Source organism: Lygodium microphyllum, chromosome 16 (assembly GCF_053477565.2).
Source record: "Lygodium microphyllum isolate KBCC chromosome 16, Lygodium_microphyllum_v1.1.10, whole genome shotgun sequence".
Lineage (NCBI taxonomy): Eukaryota > Viridiplantae > Streptophyta > Polypodiopsida > Schizaeales > Lygodiaceae > Lygodium > Lygodium microphyllum.
The window spans coordinates 147,406,477-147,421,323 of record NC_141150.1 but is presented as its reverse complement, the minus strand read 5'-3'; positions in this window follow the sequence as shown (position 1 = coordinate 147,421,323).

Genomic DNA, 14,847 nt, shown 5'->3' with positions numbered 1-14,847 from the left:
GGTCTAGTGCCGCCCCGGGGCCTAGAAGGGGTCCCGAAAGGGTCCCGGAAGGGTCTCTGAGGGTTGGTCCATCACACTTGGTATCAGAGCCGCCCTCACGGGTGGCGTGTGCAAACCATCGTGCTGGGGAGCCTGGGCTGAGGCGTAATGGAAAAACCTTGACGGGTACCTTACAAATATCGAAGATTGAGGTGGTGGAGGATTTTTATTAAAAAAAAAGAAGGCTTATTGAAGATTTTTTCAATTTGGGAGAGGAGATAAAGGAGTTAAAGAAGAAGATGGAGGTAGGAGGGGAGAAGGCAAAAAGTGAGTTGAGGAGGAAGGTGGGGAAGATGGAAGAAGATCAAGAGGAGCTGAAAGAAGACTTAACGGATCTGAATGAGGATATCGAAAGGTGGATAGCGAAGAGAACAAAGGTGGAGGAGTGGGAAGCACTGAAGGTGGAGAGTAAGCTGAGGGAAAATTTTTCTTTGGAGTATGGAATGTCGGTCGCGTATGGGGGAATGCCGGGTGAAAAGAGGGAAGGAAGGGTGAAGAAAAGTGAAGGAGAGGAAGGTGGGAAGAAGAAAGGGGTGGAGAGGAGGAAAGTGGAGGAAGTCGAAGTGAGAAAAAACATGCCAAAACATATGAGTGTGCCGCTACGGCGGTCTGTGCCTTCAAAAAGTGGGGAGCCGAGTTCGAGTTCCGGATCGGAGGAAGAAGATGAGGAAGGAAGTGAGGATGAGGAGGATGAGGAGAAGAGACGGGCCATGAAGACCCAGTTTGTCCACTTAATGAAAATTATGCAAAAGGGTCTGGAGGAGCGGGGTACATCGGAAAAGGAAGGGATACGGGCTAAGGCAAAAAGGCCGGCCCCTTGTTTAAAGAAAAGTCTTGTTGATGAGAAGGGTGTGGTGAAGAGGCAGAATGCGGATCTGGTGGTGAGGCAAGGTGTGCGGAAGGAGATAAAGCTGAGGAAGGAGGTGACGTTTAAAGGGGAAAAGGAAAAGAAGTGTGTTGTGGATGGAGTGCTGATTGAGGAGATGGACGAGGCCGAAGAGGCTAAGTCAAAATCCTATGCTAAAAATGTGCTACGGGGTGGTACCCCCCATGTTCTAGAAGAGATAGAAGAGAAGGGGAAGGAGGAGGAAGAGGTGAAAGGAGAGAAGAAGGAAGGCTCGTCCGGCCCAGCGAGCATAAACGAACTGGGACCACATACTGTGCCTGGAAACCGTGCTAAGCCAAAAGCGTGTGCTGAGTTGAAGTATTTTGCCAATGTCAAGAAGAAGCGGAGTGAAGAGGGGAAGAAGTTGGAGAGCGAAGCAGAGGGGAAGAGTGCAAAGTTGAAAGGGTGTGCTGAGTTGAGAAAATGTGTTCATGGAGTGAAGCATGGTGCTGAATGGAAGTATGTCGGAGGGGAGGAAGGGAAGGAAGGCTCGTCGGGCCCAGCGAGCATAAACGAACTGGTGTCTTGTATTTTACCATGTATAGATATTAAGATGAGGGATAGTAGCCAACTGAGGCGTGCCGAGTTAGGAGGTAAGGAAGTTTTGAAGAGTGTGAAGGTAGGAGAGAAGAAGGGAGACTCGTCGAGCCCAGCGAGTATAAAAGAACTGGTGCCTTGTAAGCTACCTAGTGCGGATGAGAAGAAAGGGGAAGATGGTGTTTTGGAGTGCGTTGAAGAGGAGGAGATGAAGGAAGACTCGTTTGGCCCAGCGAGTATAAACGAACTGGAGCCTTGTATTTCTCGGTTTTTGAGTTGTGTTGGAGAGGAGGAGGTGAAGGAAGACTCGTCTAGCCCAGCGAGTATAAACGAACTGGAGCCCCGCGTTTTACAGAGTAAAGTAGATAAGAAGGTATGTAGGAATGGTGTGGGAAGGAAGGTAGGAGTAGGAGAGGAGAAGGAAGGCTCGTCCGGCCCAGCGAGCATAAACGAACTGGGACCATCCTGTGTGCTAAGTAGAAGTGCGGAAGTAGGTATAGGAGTAGGGAAGGGTAAGGAGGACTCGTCGGGGCCAGCGAGTATAAACGAACTGGTGCCTTGTGTTTTGTTTGAAGCCGAGTTGAAGATGAAGAAGAAGGTTGAGGAGGAAGTGAAGGACTCGTCGGGGCCAGCGAGTATAAACGAACTGGTGCCTTGTGTTTTGTTAGATGCGGAGACGAAGATGAAGCAGAGTGCGGAAGAGGAGAAGAAGGAAGTGAAGGACTCGTCGGGGCCAGCGAGTATAAACGAACTGGTGCCTTGTGTTTTTTCTGATGCGGATAAGAAGATGAAGATTGAGAATGGGGAAGACTCCTTGCGCCGGGAGGATAAACGAACGGGCAACCTTGGTGTTAAGCTCGTGAGCCGCGAGGGTAAACGAATGGCCGGATGTGTTGAGGATGGGGAAGACTCCTTGCGCCAGGAGGATAAAAGAACGGGCAACCCTTGTGCGAAGCTCGTGAGCCGCGAGGGTAAACGAATGGCCGGGTGTGTTGAGGAGGATGGAGAGGAGCTCGTTAGCCGCGAGGGTAAAAGAATGGCTTTGTGTGATGAGGAAGGCTCCTTGCGCCGGGAGGGTAAACGAATGGTTGCACGTTGGGTGAAGAAGGAGAGGAAGAGGAGAGTTGAGGAAGAGAGGAGTAGTGAGGAGCTGAGGAAGAAGCGTGTTGGAGAGGAAGGAAGTGGCGAGAAGAAGAAGAGAAGGAAGATATGGAAACCAAAGAACTTTTCATCTGTCTGTGGGGCAAAGGAGGAGACAACCTTGTTGAATCCAATGCCCCTTGAATCCGAATCGGCTAGCAGGCGACAACGGGTTAGCTTTCGCAAGAAAGTGAAGTCCCACTGCTGCGAAACCGAGGAGGAGTTAACTTGTGCTTCAATGGCTAAGTCAGAGGGTACAAAGCCCTCATGCAGCAAACGAGGAGCAAAGGCCGAATCCGAGGGTAACAGACCCTCACGCGGCTTAAAGATTGGGAGTGCTGGGGAGCTCCGAGTGTGGTCCAACCGTGGCAAGTGCGTCTTCAAGAGGCGAACCCAAGTGGTGAGTTTCGGGGAGGCTCATGAGTCAAGGAAACCCACGTGCGCAGTCAAGCCCATTCTGGTCTCTGGGCCTAAGGGATGCAACCATCTTGGCGGAATCAAAGTGGCCGAAAGACTACGAGATGAAACCAAGGAGGAGGCAAGGGGGCTTCACACTCCTATGAGTTCCATGCAGATCCGGCTCTTCAAGGAGCAAGCAATGAAGAAGGGGGCGAGGTGTGAAGGCTTAGCCCCCGCGCGTGCTGTCAAGACGGATCCGGGCATGTTGAGGCCCATTTCTGAAGCAAAGCGAGGCGTGGTGGCCCCTCACCGAGAGTTGCTTGAGCAGATGGGAACCTTCTTGTCTTTTCAGGCCATACAGGGCCAGTTCGACGTGACTACGGGGGGGGACATAACCTTCGCAATGCAAGCCCGAAGGTTCAACGCTATGCAATGGACCAGACAGGCTTTCATGTTCTGCGTAGAGATTGATCTGGCCATCAAGGGCCTGAAATTTCAAGTTGGCTTGGCATGTACGGATAGATCTAGAGCCTGCCTTCTTTTCTTGCGCATGATACAGTCAGATCTGGGCAACAGAGGCCCGAAGGTGATCGCGGCGAGGGAAATGGCCCTCACACTCCAGGCGCGGCGGTTTGATGCAACCCATCAGGTCGTCACGAGCTGGCCAGGCACTCTAACTCTCCAGTCCAACCACGGTCCGTGCTCTCATCCTATCTTTCGGCCGGGGCAAACTTCAAGAAGGGTTGGGGCATTTGATGCGGGAGACTCGAATCTCTCGCGGCAGGCTAAGCGACGTGCTCCTTGCGGACGCGTCGTGCGGGCTGTTCCTGGCACACGTGCTCCTCGTGCAGCTCAGTCCAACGGAAAACTTCCCCAGATCTTCTTCAAGCTAACTCAAGGTGGGTTCAAAGAGTGTGCTGCAACGTGGGGAAGAATTCCAAGCATCCGAAGCGCTCCCCTCGCAGGTCAGTCCAACAGAAGACTTCCCCAAATCCAACTCAAGCCTCACAAAGTTCGATTCAAGGTGTGCGCTGCAATGCGGGGAAGGATTCTAGACGCGAGGGAAATGGATATCGCGCGAAGGGCCAAACGGCATGCTGCTTCCCAGCAGGTCGGGTGGTTTTCTTCAAAAAGAACTTCATGTCAGATTCGTGCCTCCAAGGGCACAAAGAGTACAGCTAGAAGAAAAGGGCGCGCGCTACTGAAGACTCGGACGATAGAGGTCCAACTCTTTTCAAGGGGAGGTGCGTTCAAGGCTAAACGCACCTCGTACACTCCCTTCATCGGTAGTAAAGTGCAAGATCTCGCCAACGAGGGCCTTCTTTCGCAAGGTGTCATGGCCTGGACCCTTGCATTCTGGGCTTGGCATTCAGAGTGAAAGCTGCTTGCTAAGTCCTCAGTCCACAGGCAGCTCGGCGCGCTCAAGCTGCTTGGCCTAAGTTGGAGCATGGGTGCACAACATGTCTTCGACTGGGTTACCCTCCATTCTGTGCTTGTAAATTTTGGTCAACAGGTGGATGGGTTGATGTGCACAATAAAGTCTCTTTCACAATTCTGCCTAAGTCCCATTCTACTCCACAGTTGTAAATTGAGTCAGTGGGTGGAATGCAAGAAGTATGAAAAGTCCATGTTTCACGTTTGTAAATAGAGTCAGTGAGCATGGCACCTAGCGGGTAGACACTGGCCGCCTTGATAGTGAGGCGTGTTAAGACCCCCGACGATAAATATGAGTCTGAGTCATCTTGCAATTTTCAAAGGCCAGTAAGTTGTGCCTCCCTCACTCGATGTGGTCATCGAGTTTTTTCAAGGGGAGGTGTGTATGAGGGAGTACTCCTTGTAGCTCCCTCACCCACGGTTTGGGCGTCGTGTTGATGCACGTTGATAGCTCCACCCACCCTCCGTGACATGGTCCCTTGCTGAGCCCGTGCAAGCTTGTAAATGCTTTCTATCTATGAATATGACTTGAAGCCCCCAAGATGGGCCCTTTGGTAAACCTCGCGTCGTGTTCCATTCCGTGTCGCGTTCCGTGACGTGTTCCGTGACGTGTTGAGGTGCCCCGTGACTCGTTCCGGGGTCAAAATGCAAAAGTTCCAGAAAGGGTCTAGTGCCGCCCCAGGGCCTAGAAGGGGTCCCGAAAGGGTCCCGGAAGGGTCTCTGAGGGTTGGTCCATCACAACACCTATAGGGGAGGTACCCTACTCGAGGCTTGGCTCTCCTTGGGCGCGTCGCGGCATGGGGCCGTAGTGCGTGTCGCTTGGGCATGGTTAAGTGGCTCGGGGCTTCCCCCAGGAATAGGTGAGTGGGGATGGTGAGTGCAAACAGTGAGAGTGAGGGGGAAAGGGTAGTCTTTTTATGGGGCGAGAGGTGAGTGGGGTGTTGTGCTACCACAAAGGGTTTCGGAGGTGCGTCCTTGCGTGAGCACCAAAAACTTTCAAGTGCCTTGAGGAAAAAGCTGCTTGCCCGTTGGGGGGAGACAGCATGGTGGACTGTGAAACCGTGTCGCGTTGCCGTGCCGTGTCGCGCTGAGGCGCCGTGTTGAGTTGAGAAACCGTGCCGTGTTATGTTGAGGACCCATGTCGCGTTATGGTGATATGTCGTGTTGGGGTGCCATGTTGAGGCCCAAAGGGCGTGATATGCCATGTTTTGATGTGTTATGGTGCCGAGGCATGTTGTGGTGGTTTTTGGGGTCCGTGACACTTGGTATCAGAGCAGGACCCCCGTGACGCATCGGAGACGTCCGGAGGCGGGGGATGGGTAAAAAAGGCAAAAATTCAAAAATTTTCAGAAAAATTCGGAAAAAATCATAAAAAATTCAAAAAAATTCAAAAATTCACAAAAAATTCAAAAAATGGGAAAAAGCAGGAAAAGTGGGAAAAAAGTTAAAAATGACCAAAAAGAAGAAGAAAAAGAGCGTAACGAAGCCGAGAAGCTGAGGATTGAGAATTTGTATGCTTCGAAAAACAAGGTTTTGGCTCAGTGGTTTGATTGCGAAGATGAACGGAGGATTTTATGGGCTACAAAGGTGAAGTGGGTGCAGAAAGGCTACAGTTTTTCTAAAGAAGAAGAAAATGATTTGGAAAAAAGATTGGCTAGAGTGAGAGAAAAACAAAGCAACATCAAAATACTACTTCGAGCGTTGAATGGAAAAATCAATGAATGGGTTGAAGAACATAGAAGCAATGCAAAAATTGATTTTTTACTCATAGAGCGGGAGTTAAGAGTGGAAATCATTGAAGAGTATGGAGAGGGGGTAGCGGGAGACAAGATGCCAGATGAAAAAGGAAAAGCTACGAAACCCCAAGTAGTTCAAGAGAAGCCATGTACTCAAAATACAAATCCGAGTGGTAATATGTCAAATGAAAAGGCTAAAGCTGCGGAGACTCAAGTGATGCAAGAAAAGTCATGTGCTCGAATGAAGGAGTCTAGTAGTAAAAGTGAGATGAGGGTTGATGGAGGAGACAATGTTGACTATGCTATCGTTGAAAATCAGTTGGCTATGGCAAAAGAGGCATTATCTAGTGGAAAACTGAGTGGAGAACAACGTAGTGCATTTATACAGGTGATGAAAACATTGAAGAAGGGGCTGGCGGAGCGAAAAGTTCAACATGGAGAAAAGGCCAAGCTACCAAAGGCCATAAGCGAATTGAGAGACGAAGACTCAGAGGCCGGAAAACCAGATACATGTAAAGAGGAGTTATGGTCAGATGAGGAGATAGATTGGGGGGCCGAACTAAAAATCCGTGAACAGATAATGAAAGAAGCAAACCAAAGGGATAGAGAGAGGGCCATACTAGATGAAAATTCAGGCCAGTTTGATGATGCAGTAATGGAAGAAGGGTGTGAAGGGAGTCACTGGGAGGAAAGAGAAGAGTGGGTGGCAAACACGCCTTACCACGATCATTATGACAAACCTGGAACAACCTACATGTATGAGGAGCTTTTCGAAGATCAGTATGCTAGATACGAGGACTACACGTGGGAAGATAGGAGACAACAGTTGGAAGGCTATGGAGAGCAAGCGTTTGATCTAGAGTATGAAGCCAAGTATGCGCATGGAGAATCAACTTGGGAAGAGAAAGACAGCTATTACCAGGGCTATTATGATCAACCTTTCGAACCAGGATACGAAGCAGATGCAGAGGAGGGGCAAGGTGGAAGTGAGGAGGCCTGCGGGCCGTATTATATAGAGAATGACCACATAATTGATCCAGTACAACCAGTATGGAAAAATGAGTCTAGTTTTGTGTTTGAAGGAGTGTTGGTGGAGGAGTGCGCGGAAGAGAAGACGACCTGCGGGTCAAATCCATTACCGGAAGGGGTAGTTTTGGAGGAGTGCTCAATGAGGGGCGAGGCAAAAGATGCCAAGACCCAAACAGATGATTCTTTGGAGGGCAGGTTGGATGGACTGGGGGATGAGGAGATGGAAGATGTTGGCGGGGATGAAGAGGAAGACTCCTGTACCCGGAGGGAGGATAAAGAAATCGGGACAGACATCGGAACTCCTGCACCTGGGGGGAGTATAAATAATCCGGGACAGGTGGAACGGTCTGGAACTGAAGAACGGGTTGAGCCCGATTATGTTGATGAGGAGATCGGAGGGAAAGTGGAAAGGAGCGGAATGGGGCTAGAGGCCATGTTACTGAATGAAGAAGCCGAATGGCTGACTCTGGAGGAACTCGTGAGCCGCGAGTATAAACGAATGGCCGAAAATGAGGAGCTTGTGGAAGAACTCGTGAGCCGCGAGTCTAAACAAACGGCCGAACAGGATGAGCGTGTGGAGGAACTCGTGAGCCGCGAATCTAAACGAACGGCCAAACAGGATAAGCTCGTGAGCCGCGAGGATAAAGAAACGGCCGTGTGTGGAGAGGAGAGCGAAGGAGAAGGCAGAATACTCGTGAGCCGCGAGGATAAAGAAACGGCCGTGTATGGAGAGGAGAGCGGAGGAGAAGGCATGGTACTCGTGAGCCGCGAGGATAAAGAAACGGCCGTGCATAGGGAAAGGGATGAGGAAGAAGGCATAGTACTCGTGAGCCGCGAGGATAAAGAAACGGCCGTGTGTGGAGAAAGGGTTGGAGGAGAAGGCATAGTACTCGTGAGCCGCGAGGATAAACTAACGGCCGGTTGTGGAGAGAAGGGTGGAGGAGAAGGCATAGTACTCGTGAGCCGCGAGGATAAACGAATGGCCGAGGGTATAGTGGAGAGTGGAGTAGGCACAATACTCGTGAGCCGCGAGGATAAAGAAACGGCCGGATGCGGAGTGGAGAGTGGAGGAGAAAGCAGAAGACTCGTGAGCCGCGAGGATAAACGAATGGCCGAGTGTGGGGAAGAACAGGATGGAGAAGAGGGAAAAGGTACGAAGGAGCGGACAAAGAAAAAACGTATTAATACTTCAAGACTCAAGGCGAAGGGTGAGACAGCAGAGTCGATCCCGGAGCCCCAACAAACCAAGTCAGCTAGCAAGGGAAGGCATGTAAGCTTCAGCAATGAGTTGCAGGTGTTCTCTTGTGAAACTGATGCGGTTAGAGATTGCGCTCAAGTGGCTGATTATGAGGGAAGCAAGCCCTCATGCAGCAAAGAAGATGGGGGTACTGGGGTGCCCCTTGTGTGGACAGATGGCGACGAGTGGATCTTCTGGAATGGGACTCAAGTCGCGGAGGTGCACGAGGCTGGGGACCTTGTACTTCGGATGAGAGTGTCTTTCAGGGAGTCTACTTCAAACTTGAAGTCTACTTGCACGTTCAAGCCTATTCCGGTCTCAGGGCCAAAGGGGTGCAACCTGCTGGGTGACATCATCGTGGTCGGATGGCTTCATGATCGAGCTGAGCAAGTTGCGCGGAGGCTTCACCCTCCAGAGGATCAAAGACAGATTCGGCTCAATAAGGAGCCTAACTCATCTGCCGAGGCCAAGTGTGAAGGTTTGGTCTCAACGTGTGCCTATAAGGTTTATCTCGGCAAGAGAAGGCCAACGCTCTCAGCCAAAGAAATGGACTTGGCTGTGAGGGCAAGGCGGTATGCGGCAACCCCGTGTTTCGACTTGTGCAAGCTATTCTGTTCTTACTTGCAAAATCAGGCCATTCAGGGCAATTTCGAGGTGGACACAGCGAGAGAGATGGCCCTCGCGTTGCAAGCTAGACGGTTTGATGGCTTTCATCAAGCCCATCTAACTTACAAGCAGGTGATCCAGCTCAATTCGGCCAAGTGGGGCCTCTTAGTGCAAGCCGGCGCAGTATGGCAACCTTGTAGCAATGGCCTCTGCATTTACTTGCGCATCATAGAGATAGATCGGGCCAGAGAGGGCCAACACAAAAGGCTTCGGCAGACGTGTGCGCTCAAGTGGAATGTGGCCAAGCAGGGCTCAAAACGTAGAAGGATAAAACACGCGGGGATAATGGACCTCGCCAGGAGAGCGCGCCGACACTCAGCACCACAGGTAAAATCTAAGCGCTTTGCAGGTAAACTCCCGAAGATCCGTGCCAGACAGGGCACTTCAAGAAGGAAAAGAAAGACCAGGGACGGCGCGGCTAATTGGGATCGGGCGTTCCGCGCAAGGCGACATGCGGTTTATGCAAAGAGGCGATCTACTGCTGAAGGAGCCGCAAAGTTCAACATCCCACACACACCACGAAGAACTAAGGCGCGGGGTGGTGGACTACTCCATGCGGGAGCAATGGATAGAGAAAGAAGAGCAAAGAGGTACGTGGCCTTACAGCGCATCACCACGACTTCCTCCAACCAGGCTTCATCAGATGATCCGGCTATAAAGAGCCCAATTGAAGAAGGAGCTTGCATCGCCAACACCGTACTTTAGCATTGGGAAGATTCAACCGGGCGAAGGCGTTACAAGGCGGCTTGTAAGTATACTTGAGAGCATAACTATGTAGGGGCATTCGTATAGTTACCTTCACTTTTTTGAAGCTAGGTAAGAGGGTTGGGTTTATTCTTGTAAATAACAAACTCTTAGTACCTACTCAACTCGAAGTGGGCTTCGAGTTTTTTGTAGGGGGGGTGTGTATAGGGGAGGTACCCTACTCGAGGCTTGGCTCTCCTTGGGCGCGTCGCGGCATGGGGCCGTAGTGCGTGTCGCTTGGGCATGGTTAAGTGGCTCGGGGCTTCCCCCAGGAATAGGTGAGTGGGGATGGTGAGTGCAAACAGTGAGAGTGAGGGGGAAAGGGTAGTCTTTTTATGGGGCGAGAGGTGAGTGGGGTGTTGTGCTACCACAAAGGGTTTCGGAGGTGCGTCCTTGCGTGAGCACCAAAAACTTTCAAGTGCCTTGAGGAAAAAGCTCCTTGCCCGTTGGGGGGAGACATCATGGTGGATTGTGAAACCGTGTCGCGTTGCCGTGCCGTGTCGCGCTGAGGCGCCGTGTTGAGTTGAGAAACCGTGCCGTGTTATGTTGAGGACCCATGTCGCGTTATGGTGATATGTCGTGTTGGGGTGCCATGTTGAGGCCCAAAGGGCGTGATATGCCATGTTTTGATGTGTTATGGTGCCGAGGCATGTTGTGGTGGTTTTTGGGGTCCGTGACAACACCTATAGGGGAGGTAACCTACTCGAGGCTTGGCTCTCCTTGGGCGCGTCGCGGCATGGGGCCGTCGTGCGTGTCGCTTGGGCATGGTTAAGTGGCTCGGGGCTTCCCCCAGGAATAGGTGAGTGGGGATGGTGAGTGCAAACAGTGAGAGTGAGGGGGATGGGTAGTCTTTTTATGGGGCGAGAGGTGAGTGGGGTGTTGGCCCAATATGAAGGGTTTCATGCATGAGCCCTTGCGTAAGCACCAAGAACTTTCAAGTGCCTTGAGGAAAAAGCTCCTTGCCCGTTGGGGGGAGATACTATGGTGGACTGTGGAACCGTGTTGCGTTGCCATGCCGAGTCGCGCTGAGGCGCCGTGTTGAGTTGAGAAACCGTGCCGTGTTATGTTGGGGAACCATGTCGCGTTGTGGTGAGATGTCGTGTTATGGTGCCATGTTGAGGCCCAAGGGGCGTGATGTGCCATGTTTTGATGTGTTATGGTGCCGAGGCATGTTGTGGTGGTTTTTGGAGTCCATGACACTTGGTATCAGAGCAGGACCCCCGTGATACATCCGAGGCGTCCGGAGGCGGGGGAGGGGTAAAATAGGCAAAAATTCAAAAATTTTCAGAAAAATTCGAAAAAAATCATAAAAAATTCAAAAAAATTCAAAAATTCCTAAAAATTTCAAAAAATGGGAAAAAGCAGGAAAAGTGGGAAAAAAGTCAAAAATGACCAAAAAGATGAAGAAAAAGAGCGTAACGAAGCCGAGAAGCTGAGGATTGAAAATTTGTATGCTTCAAAAAACAAGGTTTTGGCACAGTGGTTGGATTGCGAAGATGAACGGAGAATGTTATGGGCTACAAAGGTGAAGTGGGTACAGAAAGGGTATATTTTTTCTAAAGAAGAAGAGCGGGATTTGGAAAACAAGTTGGCCAAGGTGAAAGACAAACAAAGTGACATCAAAACACTACTCCGAGCGTTGAATGGAAAAATCAATGATTGGGTGGGAGAACATAGAAGCAATGCAAAAGTTGATTTGTTACTCACAGAGCGGGAGTTAAGAATGGAAATTATTGAAGAGTATGGAGAGGGGGTAGCGGGAGACAAGATGCCAGATGAAAAAGGAAAAGCTACAAAACCCCAAGGAGTGCAAGAGAAGCCATGTGTTCAAAATACAAATCTTAGTGGTAATATGTCAGATAAAAAGGCTAAAGCCGCGAGAACTCAAGTAACGCAAGAAAAGTCATGTGCTCGAACGAAGAAGTCTAGTAGTAAAAGTGAGACGCGGGTTGAGGGAGGAGATAATGTTGACTATGCTATCGTAGAAAATCAGTTGGCTATGGCAAAAAAGGTGTTATCTAGTGGAAAACTAAATGAAGAACAACGTAGTGCATTTATACAGGTGATGAATACATTGAAGAAGGGGCTGGCGGAGCGAAAAGTTCAACATGGGGATAAGGCCAAGCTACCAGAGGCCATAAGCGAATCGAGAGACGAAGACTCAGAGGCCGAGAAACCAGATACAGGTGAAGAGGAGCTATGGTCAGATGAGGAAATAGACTGGGGGGCCAAACTGAAAATCCGTGAACAGATAATGAAAGAAGCAAACCAAAGGGATAGAGAGAGGGCCATACTAGATGAAGATTCAGGCCGGTTTGATGATGCGGTGATGGAAGAGGGATGTGAAGGGAGTCACTGGGGGGAAAGAGAAGAGTGGGTGGCAAATGCGCCATACCATAATTATTGTGACAAACCTGAAGGAGACTACATATATGAGGAGCCTCTTGAAGATCAGTATGCCAGATACGAAGATGACATGTGGGAAGATAGAGGGGAACAGTTGGAGTGCTATGGGGAACAATCGTTTGATCCAGAGTATGAAGCTAAGTATACGCATGAAAGGTCAACCTGGGAAGAGAAAGACGACTATTTTCAAGACTATTATGATCAACCTTTCGAACCAGGATATGAAGCAGATGCAGACGAGTGGCAAGATGGAAATGAGGAGGCCTACGGGCCATATTATGAAGAGAATGACCACATAGTTAATCCAGCACAACCAGTATGGGTAAATGAGTCTAGTTTTGTATTTGATGGAGTGTTGGTGGAGGAGTGCGCGGAAGAGAAGACGACCTGCGGGTCAGATCTATTACCGGAAGGGGTGGTCCTTGAGGAGTGCACATGGAAGGGCAAGGCAAAGGAAGCCGAGCCCCAAGCAGATGATACTTCGAGACAACCAATGGAGGGATTGGATAAGGAGATTGAGGATGTTGGAGGGGATGAAGGGGAAGACTCCTGTACCTGGAGGGAGGATAAAGAAATCGGGACAGACATCGGAACTCCTGCACCTGGGGGGAGTATAAATAATCCGGGACAGGTGGAACGGTCCGGAGTTGAAGAACGGGTTGAGCCCGAGTATGCTATTGAGGAGATCGGAGGGAAAGTGGAAAGGAGCGGAATGGGGCTAGAGGCCATCTTATTGAATGAAGAAGCCGAATGGCTGACTCTGGAAGAACTCGTGAGCCGCGAGTCTAAACGAACGGCCGAACAGGATGAGCGTGTGGAGGAACTCGTGAGCCGCGAGTATAAACGAATGGCCGAAAATGAGGAGCTTGTGGAAGAACTTGTGAGCCGCGAGGATAAAGAAACGGCCGTGGGTGAAGGAAGGGTTGAAGGAGAAGGCAGGGAACTCGTGAGCCGCGAGTCTAAACAAACGGCCGAACAGGACAAGCTCGTGAGCCGCGAGGATAAAGAAATGGCCGGGTGTGGAGTAGAAGATGGAGAAGGCATAATACTCGTGAGCCGCGAGGATAAAGAAACGGCCGTGTGTGGAGTGGAGAGCGGAGGAGAAGGCATGGTACTCGTGATCTGCGAGGATAAACTAACGGCCGGCACAATACTCGTGAGCCGCGAGGATAAAGAAACGGCCGTGTGCAGGGAAAGGGATGAGGAAGAAGGCATGGTACTCGTGAGCCGCGAGGATAAACGAATGGCCGAGTGGATAGTGGAGAGTGGAGAAGGCACAATACTCGTGAGCCGCGAGGATAAAGAAACGGCCGTGCATGGAGTGAAGAGCGGAGGAGAAGGCACAATACTCGTGAGCCGCGAGGATAAAGAAACGGCCGGATGTGGAGTGGAGAGTGGAGGAGAAAGCAGAAGACTCGTGAGCCGCGAGGATAAACGAATGGCCGAGTGTGGGGAAGAGCAGGATGGAGAAGAGGGAAAAGGTACGAAGGAGCGGACAAAGAAAAAACTTCTTGATACTGCAAGACGCAAGGCGAAGGGGGAGACAGCAGAGTCGATCCCGGAGCCCCAACAAACCAAGTCAGCTAGCAAGGGAAGGCAGGTAAGCTTCAGCAATGAGCTGTAGGTGTTCTCTTGCGAAACTGATGCGGTCAGAGATTGTGCAAAAGTGGCTGATTACGAGGGAAGCGAGCCCTCATACAGCGAAGAAGACGGGGGTACTGGGGTGCCCCTTGTGTGGACAGATGGCGACGAGTGGATCTTCTGGAATGGGACTCAAGTTGCGGAGGTGCACGAGGCTGGGGACCTTGTACTTCGGATGAGAGTGTCTTTCAGGGAGTCCACTTCAAACTTGAAGTCTACTTGCGCGTTCAAGCCTATTCCGGCCTCAGGGCCAAAGGGTTGCAACCTGCTTGGTGACGTCATCGTGGTCGGATGGCTTCATGGCCGAGCCGAGCAAGTTGTATGGAGGCTTCACCCTCCTGAGGATCAAAGTCAGATTCGGCTCAACAAGGGGCCTAGCTCATCTGCCAACGCCAAGTGTGAAGGCTTGGTTCCAACATGTGCCCATAAGTTTTATCTCGGCGGGAGAAGGCCAACGCTCACAGCCAAAGAAATGGACTTGGCAGTGAGGGCAAGGCGGCATGCGGCAACCCCGCGTTTCGACTTGTGCAAGCTATTCTGTACTTACTTGCAAAATCAGGCCAGTCAGGGCAGCTTCGAGGTGGACACAGCGAGAGAGATGGCCCTCGCGCTACAAGCTAGACGGTTTGATGGCTTTCATCAAGTCCATCTAACTTACATGCAGGTGACCCAGCTCAATCTAGCCAAGCAGGGCCTCTTAGTGCAAGCCGGCGCAGTATGGCAACCTTTTAGCAATGGCCTCTGCATTCATTTGCGCATCACTGAGATAAATCGGGCCGGAGAGGGCCAACATAGTAGGCTTCGGCAGGTGGGTGCGGTCAAGTCGGATCTAGCCAGAGAGGGCTCAAAACGAAGAAGAGTAAAGCACGCGGGGACAATGGACCTTGCAAGGAGAGCGCGCCGACACTCAGCACCACAGGTAAAATCTAAGTGCTTTACAGGTAAACTCCCGA